General features: G+C 32.7%; 1 pseudogene; it reads right to left on the reverse strand.

Annotated features, from left to right (window-relative positions):
* Positions 1–341: 341 nt before the first annotated feature.
* On the reverse strand, positions 342–14325 carry LOC108462055 (cytochrome P450 93B2-like; annotated as a pseudogene).
* Positions 14326–15806: the final 1481 nt, after the last annotated feature.

The following is a 15806-nucleotide window of genomic DNA, read 5'->3' on the forward strand; positions in this document are numbered from 1 at the left end:
ATTTTATTTTTAAATTTAAATATACAAAAAAGAAATAGTTAAGGTAAACAATTTTAAAATAATTTAAAATATTAAAATTTAGTACTAGTAGGTACCCACCGGTACAAATTGATGCACATCAGTACAGATCAAAATTGACTGAAGCACATTGGCCAGTACAAATACTACCAAAATGTATGTCGAGAAGGGAAAAAAAGTAAAAATCACAATGAAGGCAAAAAGTTTAGCAACCAAATCTAGAGAAAGGGCTACATTCCTTATTTTGCTAAAAGCTAAGATGGAATAGATATATCAAAGCATCCATAGATATAAAAATCATCAGATTTAGGGCAATCGACTACTTAAGTTGCAAAAAGAGTGGGAGTGAATCGTGCAAGTGGAACACATTTGAGATCATGGGCTCTGGGTGCTGTAAGTCCAGCTCGCTCACTCATGTCAACACTATCGTCGACATTCGGCAGCTTCCAGTCACTACAGGAAAACAGACTTTTAGCGGCGTTTTTAAGCGTTGCAAAAAACGTCGCTATATGTAACACCGCAAAAATTAACAGCGTTTGTTTGAAAAAAAATGCCGCTAAAGATCATGACTTTTAGTGGCGCTTTTTCTAAAAACGCCGCTAATGGTCCTGGTCATTTGCTGCATTTTTTTAAAAAGCGCCGCTAAAGGTCCCTGTCTTTAGCGGCGTTTTTTATAAAAACACACTAAAGACTAGGACTTTTAACGGCGTTTGTTAAAAACACGTCGCTAAAGATAGGGACCTTTAGTGGCGCTTTTATAAAAAACGCCGCTAATTTGCCTAGTTTTGCAATATATATTTTTGCACCTATATCCAACCCTCCTATAAGAAATTCAACCAAAAACAGCAAATATACCATGAAATCCAACCAAAGCCCTCAAATTTAAATAATACAAAATTATACGAAAAATATATTATATAAATTGTAAATGAATATTCAAAATATTCTTACAATAATGTTAAAAGTTAGAAGAAAACAAATGTCTAAGATGACGGATTTTGAAATTGCTGGAACATAGTCATCACAGACTGAAGCTGTAGCTGGAGTTCATTGTATTTTCTTTTCTGCTCCACCTCCCTCGCTGCTGCCTCTGCCTCCCTCGCTGCTGCTTCCGCTCTAAGTTGAGAAATTTGCTCATCTGTGCTAGCTTGTATCTGAACTATCTGATCTTTTAGCCTCTGAACTTTAGCTTGACTTTGACTCCCGGAAGGCATGTATTGGTGCGAGGTGGATCCAAAATATTGGGTCGGGTTAACACCAGATCCTTGAAATCTAACCCGACCATACCTTTCAGGACCCAAAACTTCATTAATAATTTTGTTATCAATATCCTCAAAATTAACAGAATTATCAGGCGAAGCAGTCGCTTCATACTCTGCCTTCTTATCTTTTAGTTTCTCCTAATAAATCAGTCAAAGAGTTAGAAACGAAATATACAATAAAAAGGAATACAACATAACATTATTTAAATTAAACTAATAAAACGCATTTAATTAAAACATTATAATTAAATATTATAAATATTTATAATGAATCAAATTTTATTAAGTAAATATACCATAATTTCGTAGCCTCGGATATTATCGAAGTTCCATCTTTTTCTCATGCGTAATGTCAAAAAGTCAAGGCGTCCAACTTTTGACAGACGAGGCTTCCTACAATATAGTAGTAAAATATTATTTAATAGTAAAAGTCATTAATACTTGATAGTATTAATTAATCCATAGTACCGCTGCTTTGAGCTACACAAGCAAAACTTCTCGACCCTGCCGTGTGTATAAATTTTTGTTTTTACCTGCTGCTTGTTCCAACTCACTCACGGTCCTACATAATGAAATTATTATTACGTATATAGTAAATACTATAAACCGAAAAATTTATAAGAGTTTGCAAGTACATAATCCTCTCCTTTCTTCAAATTCCAAAATCGAACCGCATCTTCCCATTGGTACCTCAGCATTCTCGGTGGGACATTTTGCAATTTTTCTTCAAGGCTTATGGGTTTTTTAAAATATTTTTTTTTCAAAATGCTTTTATGGTCTCTCCATTTTTTACCCAATGCCTTCTTGAAGTAGGCATCAAAGACCTCTAAAGCAAACCTCTCCTAAAAAACACAAGTTTAGGAAGTAAATATAAATGAAACTTAAACCAAAGTATTATAAATTACATTAACGTTTTGTTACCTTAATATTAGAGAGAGCTTGATTTTTATTGCTATCAGCCATGTTATGCCGGGATTCGTAGTTGATGGGCAACATATTGGCATTTCGTGCTATAATGCCCAAATAGCCTGTTAAAAGTCGAGTTTCTTGTCCAATAGGCTGACCATGGCTGTTTCTAGTTACTTTGACACGCTCGACAGAATTTAAGTTATATAAATCTATTAGGAGCGTAAGTCCTCGACTTCTGCGCATCCCACCATTTTCAGCTGAAAAATAATATATTATTACTATATTGAAATTTAAAAATAAATCAGTAATAAAATTTAATACAATTTGTAAAATAAACTTAACATTACTTTGAAATTCCACAGACTCGTCAAGTGTCTCCGGCACGCTTGAAGATCTAACAACTGTCTGCTGTTCAGTACTTACTTCTTCCGAATTTGTAGTATTCTGTACAATACTAAGATATCTTAATCTTCTTCTAGGCATTTTTCCTGCAATACATAAAATAGTTAAAATTTTAGTAAGAAATAACAACAATAGTAAATATAAAATAGTTAAATTATATAACATGACCAATGTTAAAATTATAACATTACATATAAATAAAAAATCATAAAATCTTACTACATCATAAATCGTAAATATCTTCGTCCACATCCTGACGAACCCATTGAAATTGTGTACTAGTACTAGGGATATTTTCATTTAAGTTTTGTTCTGGAAAATGAAAAGTTTCTGATCTTTCAACGATGTCATCTCTACTTCCATTCCCCATGTCAAACAAGTCTCCAGGGGTGTTTTGGAGTACAACGTACCAACCCTCATCAATTGGATCTTTTGAGTAAAAAACTTGTTTAACTTGAGAAGAAAATACATACGGCTCGTCTATCAAATGTTCTCCAGTGTGAATTAATCGAGAGAAATTCACCATTGTAAAACCAAACTGATCATTTTTAATTCCGTGAGCAGTATTAGCATCAACCCAATCACATCGAAATAAGACAACTTTCCATTTTCCATAGTAATCCAATTCAATAATGAAGGTTAGAAGTCCATAATACTCCACATTTCCTTCGACAGGATTACTGTCCCTAGCACTAGTGTAACTTGTAATTAAAGAATTAACAACTACTCCACAATTTTGAGTTCTCCTCAATCTCTCACGATATTTGGTATGAAGTCTAAATCCATTCATGATGAAGCCACTATATCTTTTTACTACTCGATTCGGACCTTGGGAAAGCCATTTAACTTTGTCATTAACGACATTCCCACTCTAAACCTATTGAATCAAAAGTAAATTGAGTAATTGTAAATGTTATGAGAAAACATTATTATTTGTGAATAAAATGTTGAGTTGCATACCGTTTGGCTTAACCATTCATGAAAAGATTCTGCGAATAACCTATTAATCTCACGATGTTGTAATCTTCGTGAGCGTGAATGAGATCTTAAGATTTGTTTGTACTCACTATGTTAAAAACATGTTTAATTCGTTAAAAAAATAAACAAATAAAAAATAGATGAATATTTATCATATTCTAGAACTTACTTGCGTAATTGTTCAAGTGCATCGTGGTGGAAAAGAACATATCTATGTGCTTGTATCCAAGATCGGTCATCTAATTCTACAATTTCAACTTTGTCGATTGGTTCTCAATAACTTTGAAATAAATAAGTTTCGGCCAAGTTAGGATCATTGAGTCCGGCATTTCTACTTGGCCTATTCAATCTTGTTTCAACATTTTTTAAATATCTAGAACAGAATGTCATACACTCCTCTGCCAAGTAGCCTTCAGCAATTGATCCTTCTGGATAACGCTTGTTACGGTAATAAGACTTCAATTTGCTTAGGAACCTAAACACCATATACAATATTATCAAAACTGGTAACTATAGGTATAAAGGTGAATGCCTTTGAAATAAATTAACACCTTTCAATTGGATACATCCAACGATAGAAAACCAACCCACCAATTATTGCTTCACGAGGGAGATGAATGACAAGGTGCACCATAATAGTGAAGAAGGAAGGTGGAAAGATCTTCTCCAAATTGCATAATGTCAAAGCGGCTCGATCTTGTACTTTTTCAAGTTCTTCAACATTTAGAACTTTACCACAAATTGCTTTCATTATATTCGACAGTTCAATTATACAGGACGTTACCTTCTTTGACATACAGCACCGTAAAGCAACTGGAAGTAGATCTTGCATCAAGATGTGATAGTCATGTGATTTTAATGAATATAGTTTTCAATCTTTAAGACTTACACATCGAGATATATTTGATGTATACGCATCCGGAACCTTTATATCCTTCAACACCGTGCAGAACATTACTTTCTCTTCCTTTGACATTGCAAAAATTGTAGGCGGCAACCAATATTTTCCATTAGGAAGTACTTGGGGATGAAGATCACGCCTAATTCCCATGTGAACTAAATCAAGTCGACTCTGAAGATTATCTTTTGATTTACCATCGACGTTCAAAATTGTCCGGATGATGTTCTCACAGACATTCTTCTCAATATGCATAACATCAAAGATTGTGGTGTAATATGTGATACTCCCAATAAGGCAACTTAAAAAAAAAACTTTTTTTCTTCCACAAGTCCGCCTTATTAGGGTCATTCTCCTCATCAGATTCATCCCTCGATCGTCTATTTGTTTGCCTGTTAGATGGTTGATTCAGCTTCCCGTAACTGAAATCCATATCTTTTAACATGAATAAGATTTCATATCCAACAGTCTGTTCAGGAGCTTTTTTCAACTCTTCAGTATTGTCAAATAAAGCCCTCTGAAATCTATAGCTATGATTTTTATCTAACCACCGACGATGCCCCATATAGCAGAACTTCTTCCCATTATATAACCACTGTGAACACGTTTGAGCAGCACAACAAGGACAAGCATAACGTCCTCTGGTACTCCAACCAGATAAATTCACATATGCCGGGAAATCATTAATTGTCCACAGCAAAGCAGCACGTAGGTAAAACTTCTCCTTTCTCAATACATCATACGTCTCAACACCCGCCCATAATTGTTTTAACTCTTCAATAAGTGGCTGTAGATGTATGTCAATATCATTTCCGGAGCCTTTCTCTCCGGGGATAATCATAGATAATATCAAAGAAGATTGCTTCATGCAGAGCCATGGAGGCAAATTATAAGGAACAAGGACCACAGGCCAAGTACTGTACGAGGTGCTCATGATTTTAAAAGGATTAAATTCGTCAGATGCTAACCCGAGCCTTACACTCCAAGGATCACTTGCAAAGCTTGGAAATTTATTTTCAAATGATTTCCATGCTAAAGAATCTGCAGGATGCCTTAATAATCCATCATCCGATCGTTGATCATGATGCCACGTCATAAACTCGACTGTCTTTGACGACATGAATAGCCTTTGAAGCCTTGGGATTAGCGTGAAATATTGCAAAATCTTGTTCGGCTTCATTATTGACTGTGGCCCATATTCATCCTCATTAACATCTTTTGCATCTCTATTCATCCAATGAGATTTACCGCAAACATGACAAGGCTGTTGATTTCTCTGATCACCTTAATACAATATGCAATCATTTGGGCAACTATGGATTTTGTTGTACCCAAGGCCCAAATCTTTTATCACTTTCTTCATGTCTTTACATGATTGAGGGATTTTTGCAAACGGGAACATTTCTCTCAAAAGCTCTAACAACATTGTCAAAGAGTTTTCGGTCCACCCTCTCAAACATTTTAAGTGGAAAAGGCGAATACAGAATGACATTTTCGAAAATTTTGATCCATCATAAAGTTCTTCATTCATTTCACCAAGTAACATGTAGAACTTCGCCGCTTCTTCATTCGGTTGTTCATCCGGTAAACTTCTTCTCGTTTCCATAAAAGTATTCCCATCGATATTATAATCATTGGATGTAACATAGTTTGGTGGAAATGATTGGAAACCTTCACTCCGCATATTAAATGCATCCCGCATCATACCTTCCATGTCATCTTCTCTAACATACTGACGGTAACCACTATAAGGATAACCTGGATTAATCGTCGAAGAGGCTCCACTAGGTGTACACTCTCCATGGAAAATCCATGTTTTATACCCCCGAATAAAGCCATCAACAATTAGATGTTCGTAGACAACTTCACGATAATGCCAATAGATATTGCCACACTTCTTACACGGGCAAAGAATCATATTCTCTTGGCTTGAATTGTGAAATGCAAAATCTAAAAAAGATTGCACTCCATTTTGATACTCATTGCTTGCCCTTGAGAAATTCATCCAAGTCCTATCCATTTCATAGTTGTTGAAGTCTAAAGTTGGCAATAAGTTACACGGGTAAGTTGTTTATTATGTAAGTCTTGATATGATATATATTTATGTTTTATGTAAGTTATGTAGATTATATAAGTTATGAAATTTGAACTTTAAACTATATGCTTTTAAGGAAATTATTAGATTAAACTACATGTATTAGTTAAGTTATGTAAGTTGTTATGTACGTTATGTGAGTTATGTAAATTATGTAAGTTATGTGAGTTATGTAAGTTGTTATGTAAATTATGTAAGTTATATGAGTTATGTAAGTTATGTAATTTGTTCAAGTAATGATCAATATTAATACTATTTTGATAAAATTAGTTATAACTTTTAAAGACATTTAAAATTATTAAATATTAAAATCAAACATTATTTATATAAAACAATTGTAATTTGAATATAATAATATCAAAAAGAATCGTAGTTTAATTTTTATATTATAATATATTTAAACAATGATCAATATTATTATATTGATAAAATTATTTATAAGTGGCCCTTCATCGTTGAAATTTTTAAATCTTTTTAAGGTCGATAGAATTATTTATAAGCTCCATAGAACTTTTTTGAAATCTTTTTTATACAAATACCTTTAAAAATATTAAATATTAAAATAAAACATTATTAATATAAAAAATAGTAATTTGAATATAATAATAATATCAAAAAGAATCGTAGTTTAATTTTTATAAGTAAATTGGAAATAAATTAAGGTTATATAAATATTCAATAGTAAATGAGCTCGATAGAACTTTTTTCAAGTCTTTTGAATTTTTAAGATTCATCATACGTGGCGTTGTTACACCTAGGAAGGATCTATTATATCTTACAACTCGATATAAGGCAACCCGTCAAAGTTTCAACCTATATACTTTGAATCTTTAAAATATTTAAAATAAGGTTGGAAAGAAGGTCAGCTATTGTTGTAATTTTAATGGACAAGCAAGCTACATAGTAATAAAATTAATTCATACTTAAGTTGAATCAAATAATAATTAAGTTGAACCAAATATAAAAACTTATTCATACTTATTCATACTTCAAATAATAATTAAGCTACAAGAATCAGGTCTGGTTCAAGTTTATTTAAAGGGTTGCAATTCATACATTTAAAGGGCTGCAATTCATACATTTGATTAATGTTATGAAATAAAGGGTGTGCTTGTTTTTCTATCCCATAAAGGATTAGACATTTCAATCGCCAACCCTAAGGATGAAGAGAACTTTGCAAGGACTTTCAAGAGTAAGCCTATCAATTACTGTCCATATTCACTAATATAGCTATCATAGTTCCTAATGCATATATGATAAGGATACTCACAGTTTGATTAGTTAAACCTAGAAAAGCAATAACCAAATGCACAATCCCAAACTTAAATAAGAAAGCTCATCTGCTCATAAAAATGTGAATTGTATCATGCCTCAACTAGATTGCTAATCCTAGCAGAAAAAATGCTTCTAAATAGTATAAGGACTAGCTGCTGCTGCATTAATATTTTTAATCCTTCAGATTTGGTAGGTTCATGCCATCGTTGTCAAACGCAATGAAGTTACAAGAACTAGGATTAGAACATTGGATGCCACTTTTTAATGAGAGTTACATGGTTCAACTAATTTGATGAATCAAGTCTTAAACTTTCTAAAACCTCATGTTAAAGGTGAATGCATGATTCAGTTTCTAGAGATGTTGAATATTTCATCATAAACATTAAAAAAGAAACATAAATGTTAGGGAGGACAATGTTTACCTTGATAAAAGGAGCACTTTGAAGGCAAAAACTATGGAGATGCAAATGTCTTAAAATTGGATTGGCAGCTTAAGCCTGAATATATGTGAATGAGCTTATGACATTTCAAGTGAAAAACATTAGATAGCAGGCTACCAATGAAGCAAACACTGTAAAATTCTAATCCTCAAATACAAATACAGGTATCAAACCAAAAGTTATATATTCTAATATTCCGTTTTAAACAATACCAAATTCAGATAGATATTTGATTGAAAGTTCTCAGATAAAGCAAAGCTCAAACAACTATCAGAAGGATAAACAAGTCTAATGAAAATAACCCAGAACCTGCCTACCTACATTCCTTCGAATGGCTTCTTCATAATCCAAAACACCATCCGGAGTTGAAATCACAACATAACCCCACTGCACATAATAAGAAAATAAACAAGGTGAGTATCAAACTAGAAGATCTCACCCTTGCATGACATGCTGATTCTACAAACATAGCTGCTGATCATCGCATTCTCAGACGAGCACTTTCTACATTAAATTGGCAATGAATAATTGAAACACTAGAGACACATGGATTCTTAACAAACCTGACGAGTTGGAAGTTTAAGTGTTTTGTATTTTTCGATATCCTTTGCTTTGATGTCCTGTCTATAAGTGAGTGCCCGGCAATCGTTTACCCTTCCTTGCAGGTCAACTGCTATCCTACCCACTCTATGTGGATCATGAACTTCGAAGTTCTTTATGTATCCTTTCAAAATGCAATTTACAAAGAAGTCAAAAATACAGCCAGAAGCAATAGATTCAAAAGTAGCAGTAGCCACAACTTTAGGTATCATGACAACTAGATTCGTAGCCACTTAGTTCATGAGATTACAACGGCACTAATTCATCGAAAAGAGCATGATGCCTAATGGTTTTCAAAGCTCCAAATAAACAAAAACTACGGTTGATAAAACAAGGAAGAAATTTTGCATAATTCCTTCCACATCATATTGATAAACTAACCAGGCAACTGAAGATGGAAGCATGGATTCCAGTAATCAATCTAAACACTTAAGTATCAAGTAAAAGTGAAAATAAACTAGAATAAGAAAAGAAGAAGCACTATTATCATATCACCACTGCATCTTATTAATAAATACCCATTGCCCTCAAATTTCATACAAGACAAGCTTACTGAGGTGACAAAAAGGATTAATCTTCAGTTATTATGATAACTTGTTTAGTCTAAAAAATGAATCGATGTCTTTTAACATTCAAATTCTTTATCAGGCATCCAAATAATGTGTATAAACCAATTAAATGAATATGCTTATTGAAGTTCAACTCTTTTCCATACATAAGTATAAGCATTCACTGATACAACAATATTCAAATTCATAAAAAGAGTTTGCAGTTTTAAATAACAACTATCAAAATTAGGTCATTTCAACCAAACCAATTCTCAAGATTAATCAATACCAAATTAAATTTAAGCAAAAAACCATGCATATTGAACTAAATAATACAAATCCATAATCACAGACAATGAATTAAACAAAAGAAAACAGAAAAAAAGGAAAGGAACTGACCTCGATATTTCATGATATTGAGAAAGAAAGATATGACGTGCATTATCACAACATCAATATAACAACAATTGTAATCACAAGATTGTAAAAAATTGTAACATCACATTGTAATCACAAAGATGACATGCATTATCCATTTTCAAAGAGACTAAATTAAACTAAATAAACTGTCCATATAAGTAGTAACAATACCTATAGGACTTGAAATTGCAGCGGCAGTGGCGGAGAGGAGAGGCAGATGCAGACGCAGATATAGGCGCAGTTAGAGAAAATGAGAGAAAAGAAATTGGGTAAATGGAGGAATGAAATCGGGTTTAAGTTGGGGAAGAAGCAGATGCAGTTAGGGTGCAAAATCAAAAATTTTGATTTGGGGTTATGGGAAAACTACTGATAGTAGAGCAAATCAAAGGGACTTCGGGGAAAATGATTTGAGGATATCTCTTTGGGGGAAATTATAGGGGATTTCTGAAATTAGGGTTTGGAAGTAATGAGAAATTTTAGGGGATTTTTGAAACAGACGAAGCAAAGGTAAAACTAATCGGGGTAAACTGAACTGGGGAAAAGTAAAGGGAAATTGGGGTTTTTTGTGGCGTTTCTAGAGAAAACGCCGGTATTTCAAACCTTTTGTGGCGTTTATAAAGGCGCCACTAATAAAAAACTATAAAACGACCACGTTTTGAAATATCTTTAAATGTTTTGTGGCGTTTTTATAAAAAGCGCCACTAATAACAAGGTAATAACAACGCCGTTTTGCAATCTGTTAATAGATTTTTGTGGCGTTTGTAGAGCAAACGCCGTAATTCTCACCTTTTGCGGCGTTTATAGAAGCGCCACTAATAACAAGGATGTAGACGACACCGTTTTACATTCTCTTAATAGATGTTTTGTGGCATTTTTATGAAAACGCCACTAATAACAAAGCTTCAAAACGACATAGTTTAAACTATAAATACATGTTTGCGGCGTTTTTTTTCTAAAACGCCACTAAGTATGCATTATTTCTTCCTTTTTTCTTTCTTTTATTATTATTATTATTATTATTATTATTATTATTATTATTATTATTATTATTATTATTATTATTATTATTATTATTATTATTATTATTATTTCTTATTAATACATGGTTAATTTTTAATTTGGTCTCTCTAATATATTTAAATGTTAGATTTATTTGCATATACTTTAATTTTTAATATCAATATTTAATCTATATATTTTATAATATTATTAATTAATCTAAATGACTAATATTATTGACTTTTTATTAAAACATTACATGGTAATATATAATTTGAATATTTAGAGAATACTGATTGAAATGTGGTTTCCATTTTTATATGTACGTGTCGTTCTTTTACATTAATATCTATATATATATATATATATATATATATCTCCATATGAAATTTATTCTAAAAGGTTAATTTAGGATTTAATATTTAAGTGTTTAAGGGTTTATTGTCTATAGTTTAAGGTTTTATGGTTTTGGATTTAGGGTTTATAATAATTTTAAGTTTTATAATTTAGGGTATAGTGATTTAGGTTTATAGTTTTATGATTTAGGAATCTATACTTAAAGGGTTTAAGGGTTTAGTCTGTCTATAGTTCAGGGTTTTATGGTTTAGAATTCAAGGTTTAATATTTAGGGTTTAAGGTTTACAATTTAAGGTTTATGACTAGAGATTTAGGGTTTAAGATGTAAAGGGATTATTGATTTTAGGGGTTAGGGGTTATTGTTTAGGGAAAGCCATAACATTGATTTTAATATCTTCGTAATTTAATTAAATGAAAATTTCTAAATATTTTATTTATAAAAGTGTAAATTTTCATAATTAACTAAAATGAAATTAACTTTCCCATAACTGAATGAATGGTGTAGTTAATTTATATTGTCTATTTAATCTTTTAGCGGCGTTTTCTAGAAAACGCCACTAATGCAATTGATTCTAAAAAAACGACGTCGTTCAATTTAATCTTTTAGCGGCGCTTACGTAAAAAACACCGCTATAGGTCGATATGTAGCAGGGCTTCTTGAAAAACGCCGCTAATGTTCGATCTTTAGCGGAGCATTTAGAAAAGCGCCGCTAACGCCACTTAAGCTTAAATAAAACGATGTCGTTCAATTTAATCTTTTAGCGGCATTTTAAATAAAGCGCCGCTATAGGTCGATCTATAGCGGCGCTTTATTAAAAACGCCGCTATTACTCGATTTTTAGCGGCATTTTTTGATAAACGCCCCTAATACTCAATCTATTCGATTTTTAGTGGCGTTTTCTATTCAAACGCCACTAAAAACGCTGCTAAAACCCTATTTTGGTGTAGTGAGTCAAAGCATTGAATCAAGGCTGCCAAAGTGACGGGGAGTTCCTGCATGGCTAAAGAAATACCAGGGCAGCCCCTCCTTCCTGTACCAAAAGGCAGCAACTGATAATGCAAACCTTTAACATCGATATCCCCTGAATTAATATTAGTATCAGGTCAGCTATATTTCAAGAACCTTTCAGGCTGAAACTTGAGCGGATCCTCCCACACCTTAGGATCCCTACCTATACCCCAAATGTTTACAAACAATAAAGACTGAGCTGGAATTGTTTAGCCATTGATTTTGCAATCCTCAACTACTTTTCTACTGATCATTGGGATTGGAGGGTGAAGTCGAAATGATTCCTTGATTATTGCTTGAAGGTAGGGAAGACGTTGAGTGTCGAATTCTTGTACCAACTTGCTTTTCCCTACAACTTGATCCAACTCTTGTTGTGTTTTTCTTAGAGTCTCTGGGTTGTTGATTAGCTCAATGCCCATTCTACTGCTATTGTTGTTGTGTCTGTAGCGGCTATTAAAAAATCCTACATAACCCCACAAATGTAGTAAACATTAGTGCTTGTATACTTCTAACCCACTGTTTTCGGCCCGTAAATTTCTTTTTTGGTTATTCAACTATAAAATATTTGACAAAATAGCGAGGTGGTAGTTTAAAATTTTGTATAATAATAAATTTAACCCTTAAGATTTATACATTATCTCAATCTAATCATAATTTTTTTAAAAATAACTATCAATATTTACACATTATCTCAATTTTATTCTAGTTAAAAATATATATAAAATTCATCTCTTCGTACCAAATGTTTTTTTTTCCTACTTCCTTTAAAATTCTTGAGAAATTAAATTTCATCTCTTCACCATCTCTTTTGGTGGAGGAATTAAAATAAAATTAAAAGTAAGAAAAAGAAAAACTCAAACTCAGAATTGTGCTTAGATATGTAGGGAAAGAAATATTAATGAAACTTAAAAGGGAAAATGACTAAAAAAACAAATTTCATTAAACTTTTGACAAAAAAAAAACACTTAATGGTGACCTTAAATTTATTTTAGAAATACAAAATTATGCCATTGCAGCAACCAAAAAAGCCTACCTAAACAAATCTAAATAATTAAGTTTGTAGTATATTTAGCGATAAAATGACAAACATATTTATTTATAGTGATGAAAATATAATGGCAGAGCATGAATATTGAAGAAGAAAAACTTAAAAAGGTAGAAATATATATACGGACCAAGATTAAGGCCTTGATATGGTTTCTGGTTAACTGAATTTCGGAGTGCTCATCTTCAAAGACATCAAGCATCATATCCAGAAAGTCCTTCACATCTTCATCATTTGGTTTCTTGTTTTTCCTTAGTTCCTCTCTATCTCTCATAATTTTTTCCAACAACGAATCATACCTGCTATGGATATCCAAAACCCTCTTTCGAAAACCCTGCACATCTATGTTTTTGAAGAACCATATGATATCAGAGACATTGAATTCCCCGAAGATCTCAGTCACTTCTCGAACTAGGGTTCGGACCCCATCGGCTTGGTCTCCTGTTCCTGAGCACCTAATGCTCATCATCATCTGAGATATGACGTTGTTAGTTAATTTCAACAGTTCTTCAGTTAGGTTCACGGTTTCACTTGATTTAGACTTGTCCAAAAGAAAGCTTATGAAATGATGTAATTCCTTGGTACGAACAGGAAGGAATTGGCCAAGCGTTCGGTTGCCTAGCAGCTCGAAAGTGCTCAGCTTTTTGATGAATTTCCAGTAAGTTCCGTAGGGTGCGAAAGCGAAGGAAGAGTTGTAAGTAAGATGGTCAATAGCAGCGGTGTGCTTGCGGGCGGAGAAGGTCAGCTCGTGATGCTTGAGAAGCTCTTTGGCAAGCTCAGGGTTAGACACCACAACGCACTCGACGGACTCTAAGCGGAGATACATCAAGGCGCCATGGATGGATGAGAGCTTCTGAAAAGTTTGATGAATGAAGGGGCTGAGGAGATGGAGGTGGCCGATGACCGGTAACGCCGTTGGACCTGGCGGAAGCTTGGAACGATTTCTAATGGAAATCACTGTTCTAACTATAAGAAATGAAACAATGAACAGTGCGGCATATGATACGAATGGGAGCTCCATAGCTAACTGAAGAACCATTTGAAACACCAAAAGGAAAAAGAAAATGGTTTTGGATGATTAAATGGACTGAAAACACAAAGCTATAAATCTTTTCGAACCATGAGTACTCCTACCAACTTTATAATTTATAAAATTTTAAATTAATAAACATATAATTACATTTAGCTCTAAAAATAATAAAAATATCATTTAATCTTTTTAAAATTATAAAGAAATAAACTATTAAAATTATGAAATTATATTTTTACTACGTAAAAATATAAAATTTTATTCCGACTCCAAAATTTTTTTGACTCTACAGTATCAACTTCTATTTATTTGTTTTTTTCTCTTTTCCCACCTGACTAGACAGTACACACCACTTACTAAACCAACCTTGTATAAGGCTAAATATGAGAAATATGCAGATATATCTAATTGGCCAAATAGGCTTGCTTTTTTTTTCTTTTTTTTTTTAAGATTTAAGAAAATAGATTGATTTTGGAGAAAGTGTGTGAAACGTGCCCAACTAGATGCACTTTCCTCCAACGGTCATTTCTCGAACAGTACAAATTCAAACACGCAAATGGTAAAAGTTTTAAATAGCCCAACAATAATTTTATTTTCCTATAAATGTTAGGCCATTTTTCATTCTTTTCATTCAAATCCAATTCTCTCTATTCTCTCTAAGCTCTCAATTCTCTCAAGATTTGTTCGAAGTTTTCCAATACATTTGTATAAAAATATTATAGTTTTATTTTACTATTTCATAGATTATTCATTTCGATTAAATTTTCACGTATAAAAATATTATAGTTGAATTTTGATATCGCCCTTGGGGCAGAATCTGGTCAAACACTTATGTGTCGTGATCTAGGTATGCTTGAGACTACTCTACTAATCGATGCAATGATAAAGAACTATTAAATTGAAGATCTATTCTTTTTGTTAGTCTTATGGAAAAATTTTGAATATGACCTAAGGGAAAACTTTTGAAAGAGTTTTCATCAATGTTTCTAAAGAGGGGATCCGCCTTGATAATTGGTCAATATAGAGAACTTGGTATAATCATATATAGGGATGGTTTCTGTGATCGCCAAATCAGGGTTTTTTTACTATGTAAGAAAATGTTACAAACTATCTACCATCTGTCAGATCTGAGTGTTATACACTATAAAGAAAAACAGGTCGTCTAAAGTCTAAGTTGTCGGCCAAGATGGGCATACTCATGACATATCGCAAGTTTGTCTAGAAAATTTAAAATGTGTTATCTATCAAAATAAGTTGTGGCCTGGTTATTAAGGATCTGCATGGTAACATTATAGTTACTAAAATCAGTATGAGAATCTGCCAAAGGTAAGATCAGTATGAAGTTTTCTATAAAAGATCTATTAGTTATTTACTCACCAAGAATAGTATTCGCGAGTAGCCGTACTAAGAGAAATATGCAACATTTATTTGAGTGAAAGTCTGTTGAAGTTAGGTTCTATATGGATATTCTTCTGAGATGTACTTTCATTTTTCGAAAAGGAAACAAGATTCGTATTAAGT

This window comes from Gossypium arboreum, chromosome 13 (assembly GCF_025698485.1).
Source record: "Gossypium arboreum isolate Shixiya-1 chromosome 13, ASM2569848v2, whole genome shotgun sequence".
Taxonomy (NCBI): Eukaryota; Viridiplantae; Streptophyta; class Magnoliopsida; order Malvales; family Malvaceae; genus Gossypium; species Gossypium arboreum.